This window comes from Apostichopus japonicus, chromosome 22 (assembly GCF_037975245.1).
Source record: "Apostichopus japonicus isolate 1M-3 chromosome 22, ASM3797524v1, whole genome shotgun sequence".
Taxonomy (NCBI): Eukaryota; Metazoa; Echinodermata; class Holothuroidea; order Aspidochirotida; family Stichopodidae; genus Apostichopus; species Apostichopus japonicus.
The window spans coordinates 15,408,294-15,414,293 of record NC_092582.1 but is presented as its reverse complement, the minus strand read 5'-3'; positions in this window follow the sequence as shown (position 1 = coordinate 15,414,293).

Genomic DNA, 6,000 nt, shown 5'->3' with positions numbered 1-6,000 from the left:
GCTAATACTGTAGGAGTAAGAAAGCCGGTGATTTTGCCACGAGGGGATAAGGGAGGAAAGGTGGGTATGTGTGTGTTGTGGCGCGGGGGGGGGGGGGGTGCTGTGCAAGTTGATGAGAGGCAAACCAAGTGTTATATATATATATATGCCTATAGATATATATATTTATAAAGATATATATATATCTACATATATACATATATATATATATATATATATAAATATATATATATATATCTGTCTATATATCTATTTATCTATATATATATATATATCTATATATCTATTTATCTATCTATATATATATATATATATATATATATATATAAATATATATATATATATATATATACATACGTACATACATACATACATTTACATTATTACCATATTCCATCAGCATCATACGTTTGCCTAAGCATGAACCGATGCATGTGTTAAGTCTGAACAATATTAATTATTTAATATTCATCTTCCGGCCAATAAGTCCTAGTCGATGCCGGGCATGCGTGAGGTTAAACATCAATTTTTTTTCTTCGTCACAAACGGGCAACTGAGAAAATAATTTCATGACCAATAAAATCTCCTGAGCGATACAAAAACTAATCGAATCAAGCCGGATAAGTTTAATTAAATAATGATTTTTATATAAGGGCGTGTTCTTTTGTTAACAGAGAAACAGAAACAAAGAATCGATCATCAGTATTATTCACGTTTAAGTCCTTGTACATTTATTTCCTTTTCGTATTTATTGATGTCAATATATAGATATATATATATATTTTTGTTCTTTTGAAATTAGAAATGAAATTTGTTCTGTGTTATTTATTCTGTGTTCTTTCTGTATTGGTTATTTAGTCCTCCAAAGTGGAAAAGGTTAATTTGGAAATATGTTCATGGTTAAAAGACAAGTTCGATTTTTTGTCTTATAGAGACGTCAAAAGTACTAAGGTCAACTCATTACTAACGTTAGTATAGCTTAAGAAGCAGGTGTTTTCAAGGGCCTGTAAGCATAGGTCGTTTGTATAAAAAATAAAATACAAATGAATAAAACAGAGAAAATAAAATTTATTTTCGATTATGGTTTTTTATTTCGCCTTTCTTTTGTAAGTTTATTTCTTCGTCATTTCTGTTATTTCTCCGTTGAGTTAATCAATGAGCTACAATTTTTATGAAGACAAGTACTAGATCGAAGGTCATGAAAACGGCTTTAAATGACGGCACCCCCCCCCCGACAGGGGAGGGGCGGTTCCTTCCTTTAATCCGTTTCAACGTCACGGGATGGAAAAAAAAAAACATTTTCTTTCTCTTTTGGTAGGAAGATGAACTGAATATAATAGAAAATAATACACACTGGGAACTTTTGGTAATCCGAACATGATGTGAAAAAGTTAGGTTGTGACATTTATTTCTTTTATATGACTTCCTACCCTATCATTAGGAATGTATTGTCATGAGGCAACAAAATCAAACCGGTCAATTAAAAGACTTCGTTCATGTTTGTCTAATTGGTCAAATTACCCTCCCTCCTTCCTCTTTTTATTTTCCTGTTTCAAACTTTTAAACTTTGGGGACCAGCTATAGATCGGGGAGCGCTGGGTCTTTGGTCCACCTGACGCAATGGGTAAACCCGGCCCTTCTTGTACAATTATTTTCTAGCTTTCCTAGTACATGTCAAGAACATATCAATGAGTTTTGGTAAAATATTTTTTGATTGAAATTTACGACGCTTCTGGCTAATGATAGTAGAAAAACTCATTACACTGCATTTGATTAATATATGACTATGGCCAAGTTTTATTTCAAGTAATGAAGAAGAAGTAAAAAAAAATAAAAGAAAGTGGGGTGGGGAGGTGGGGGGGGGGAAGAACTCCAGTTTTCTTTGTATACATTTAACATAGTAAATATATGGAAAAGGTGTCTGCATGGGCGACCAAAGTCTAAAGAACTGAATGACGTTAGTAATTGCAAGTTTCTATAATGTTCATTTTGGTGCATATACTTATAAATGACCCGAGAAGAATACTTGATCAGTTTAACGTTCCACAATGTATAGTGTTCGTATAACATACAGAGGGTCTGGCAAAAGTACAGGAAACGAAACCAAAACCGCCACGAAATAAAAATTTCTTCGACTTTTAACCTTTCCAACAAATCCCCCCCCCCCCAACCCCTAGGAAATTGATTATTACGATACAGCAACATATATATTGATTAGCATATCTTTTCTTTTCAAAATCATATTGGTTGTAACATTCAGAAGATTTGGTGAAAACAATCTTAAAAAAATAAACAAAAATCTGTCGATTATTTTAAAGTAAGCTCTTCTTACTTCAGGATTTCAAAAACCACGTTACTATGCCCCCTCCCCCACGTCATTTTTCACGTTACATATTAATACCCCGCCACATAAAACTGAAACCACATAACGCACATTATATATGTACCCCATCAAATAACCTACTTTGTATGACTTGGCTTGTATCTCTCACGGGCGAGTGTTTCCCATATATCATAATCTAACCCCCCACCCCCCCCCCCGTCTCTTTCCGCAATATTCTCTTTTCGTTTGGATCCACTAGTCGTACTTCTATAGTTGACACACTTAAGTCTGACTTTCCAACCATTCTTCTAACACTCGTTTGACACCGATGTTTCTAGCCATTCATAACCATTCTAAATAATTCAAGATTTTCCAAGGCAAAAACTTTCTCTTGACGTTTGTAACATTGATAAAACATGTCGAAACAATTGGTTGTCATTAGAAAAGAAACCCCTTCTATGACTTTAACCGTCCCAATGCAATTGTGTCGTCTACTTCTACTTCTTCTCTCTCCACCTCTCTCTCTCTATTTTCCTTTTTCTTATTTTTAAAGTTATCTTTCAGCGTCATGCACCTTCAAACTTAATTAATCCCTTATTAAATATTTAATGTTGTCCAATGAATCCAAAGTATTCATTGAACTTCCATTCAATTCTCCCGTCACTAAACTCAGCCGTTAACCCCAGCAAACCAAAAAAAAAGGGCAAAAAATGCCAAAAAAGATAGCAAAGAACTGCGCTGTTCATGTAATATGTAGACGAATTGCCTTAGTCCTGGAAAATCGTTTGACCTGAAGACAATTTCAAGAAATATCTCTCAGAGATTATACTGTAGCGGCGATGTCATACATAGACAATGTTTTTTTTAAAAGATTTCCATAATTCACGATCCATAAAACGTGAATAAAGAAGAATACATATTTTGTCAATTGTTTATATTCCCCCTCTTCAATAAATAACAATTATAATTAACAATAATAAAAAAAATCAATATAAAAAATCAACAACATTAAAGACAACTTTAAATTTCAACTTTCCTGGCAGTTAAGTTATATAACGTAAACCCGACGAAGTCATATTTTATATTCATTATATATCATAAGGATGACTACCCTCATCAACGTTACTTGGTACGTCGAGCCATTCTGCAAATAATGAATATTCATTTATTCCGGGCTTAGTTATGACGTCACAATTTTCATTCTCAAATTGCTCCGTGTTAGCGCGGTTAGGGAATGTCAAGCCTAGCTTTATATATTAGGATACCCCCCCCCCCCCCACACCGACCGTTATACATATGATGGGGTTATGAATACTATAAATATTTTCTTAAGTACTGAGAAGTGGTACATAAGATATTAAATAACATTGCGGTTAGCTTACGGACTGAGTTTCCGAACATTTATCATGAAAAGTTCGGGTCTAGTATTATAGTTTTGTAATAGGATTGACAGTTTGCTGCCATCGACAGTGACTTGATGATGACGTCACAGTGACTACACGACTCGTGTTCAAGTTAGAGATCGAACCTTATTTGTCGGCGTTAGTGTCAGTGCCATCGTCATTGTCACCGCAGCATTGTTATTCATCGTCACCATCATCGTCGTCAACGTTGTCATTATTATTATTATGATTATGTATAAATATAAATATATTTATATTTATATATATATTAATATATATATATATAATATAAATATATATATAAATATATATATATTAATATATATATAAATATATATATATATATATATTTATTTATTTATTCTTTTATGACCCACATTCTTACTCCACTTTTTCGTTAACTCAGTTGGCTTATTTCCTTTTTCTTCTTTCTTTCATTACGTATACACTGTGTTGTCTACTTTAACCTGGTGGGGGAGGGGGGGGGCAAGAATCTATCTTCAATTATTTTTCCTGGGCCTATACTAACTATATATAATGATGCGAGATTGCATTACTTCCAAAGACAAACTCCGAATCGACACATCTAATTCCTGACCGATAATTTGACTTAATTTCCCGCACCATTCATTGACACAATAACAATTACCGTGTATGACAGTTACCGCGGTGACAAAATAACTCCTCCACTGTGTTGACAGCTTTCCAATTTACCAGCAGGGGTTTTAAGTGTCTGATTTCACAGCCTCCTTCCTAATTACGATTAAACCACGGAGCGAACTTATTTTTTTTCTTTTTCCTCCTCGCAAATTTCCACCTCTTTTTTCATTTTCTTAAGTGAGATCTGACGAAAACGTACCTGACATTATTTAGCATTAAGGGGATGAACCGTTACTTTTCACACCATTCTGAGCTGTCAATTTAAACATGTAAATTACTTTAAAAGTCACAATAAAATTTCACCTAGACAATCTATACATTAAATGGTAATATAACTACCACCCCCCCAACCCTCCCCTCATTTTCCCTCCCCTAATTTTTAACGATAATTGGAAAGAATTTGTTGGCTTTCCTCCTCCTTCTTCTATTTCTTCTTTCTTATTTTTCTCTGGGCAGAACTAGTTCAGATATAATATATATATATTTTTTGTCAAGAAGAATTTGTGAATGTACTCAAGAAATTAAACTAATTCGTGAGGTGTGATCAAAACTATCCCCTAATTCACTTATAAAACAATGAGATATTCCTACGTATCGATAGATTAAAGTTTACCTTTGTCCTTTTATCAACGCTTGATTTCCCCTAACAACCTGTTATTTTGTTGTCATTCCCCATCCCCCCACCCCCCCCCCCTCTTCATCTTCTTCTGTTTCCTTCTTTCTTTCTCTCATTTACGAACAAATTTTCTACCTGAGATCACCAACATTGATTAATTTGCAAGATATTATGGCTGATTAGAAGCCGTTTCTGGTCTTTTGCCTTCGGTTATGCCTCGGGGTTTATATTGCTGCTAAAGAGCATTTCTAGATATCATCTTCGTTTTCTTTTTTTTCTCTCTTTTTTTTTTTAACTTTTTCTTTTTCTTAAAAAAAAAAAATCACAACTTGACGTAGCTTCAGTTTGCTCTTGGCTGCATAACCGATCTCCTAAATTTTCTGGAAAAAAAAGTGACCAAAAAAAAAAAAAAGGAAAAAATATATATATATACGAAGAGACTCTTAACTCCCGAAGCACTGTAGGGTAATTGGTATATTATGTTTATCGTTGCATGAAATCTTAAGTAACCGTCAAAAAAGGGTATAAAATACATTTTCATGGCATTTTTTGTCTTTTTTATTTTTTTTTGCCAGTTAATATTTTTTCCTTCATCCTTCCTTTTCTCTCTCTTTTTTTTTTGTCCGTTATCTTTCATTCTTTTTATTTTCTTTCAAAGTGGATTCTTTTTTTTCTCTTTGACTAGTTGGGCTTGCCAATTCATAATCAGATATTCCGCACAAAACGGGTTAACCATTGGGGGCCTGTTATTCTCCCATTAAAATGTCTTTTACGGTGAATCCATTAGCGGGTGAACAAAAAGAAAGTTAGAAAAGAGAAAAAGGGGGGAAAATTTATGATAAAAACCGCAGTTAAATGGCGTATCTTTGCCACCTGCTATCCTATTTGGTGGGCCAACGAAAAAAAAATTAGAGCAGAGTTGTTCGGTATATTTTGCCAAGAAATAGGCAATTTTTTTGAACGACGTGTTTGGTGGTTCGTTTTTTATTTGGGTTATG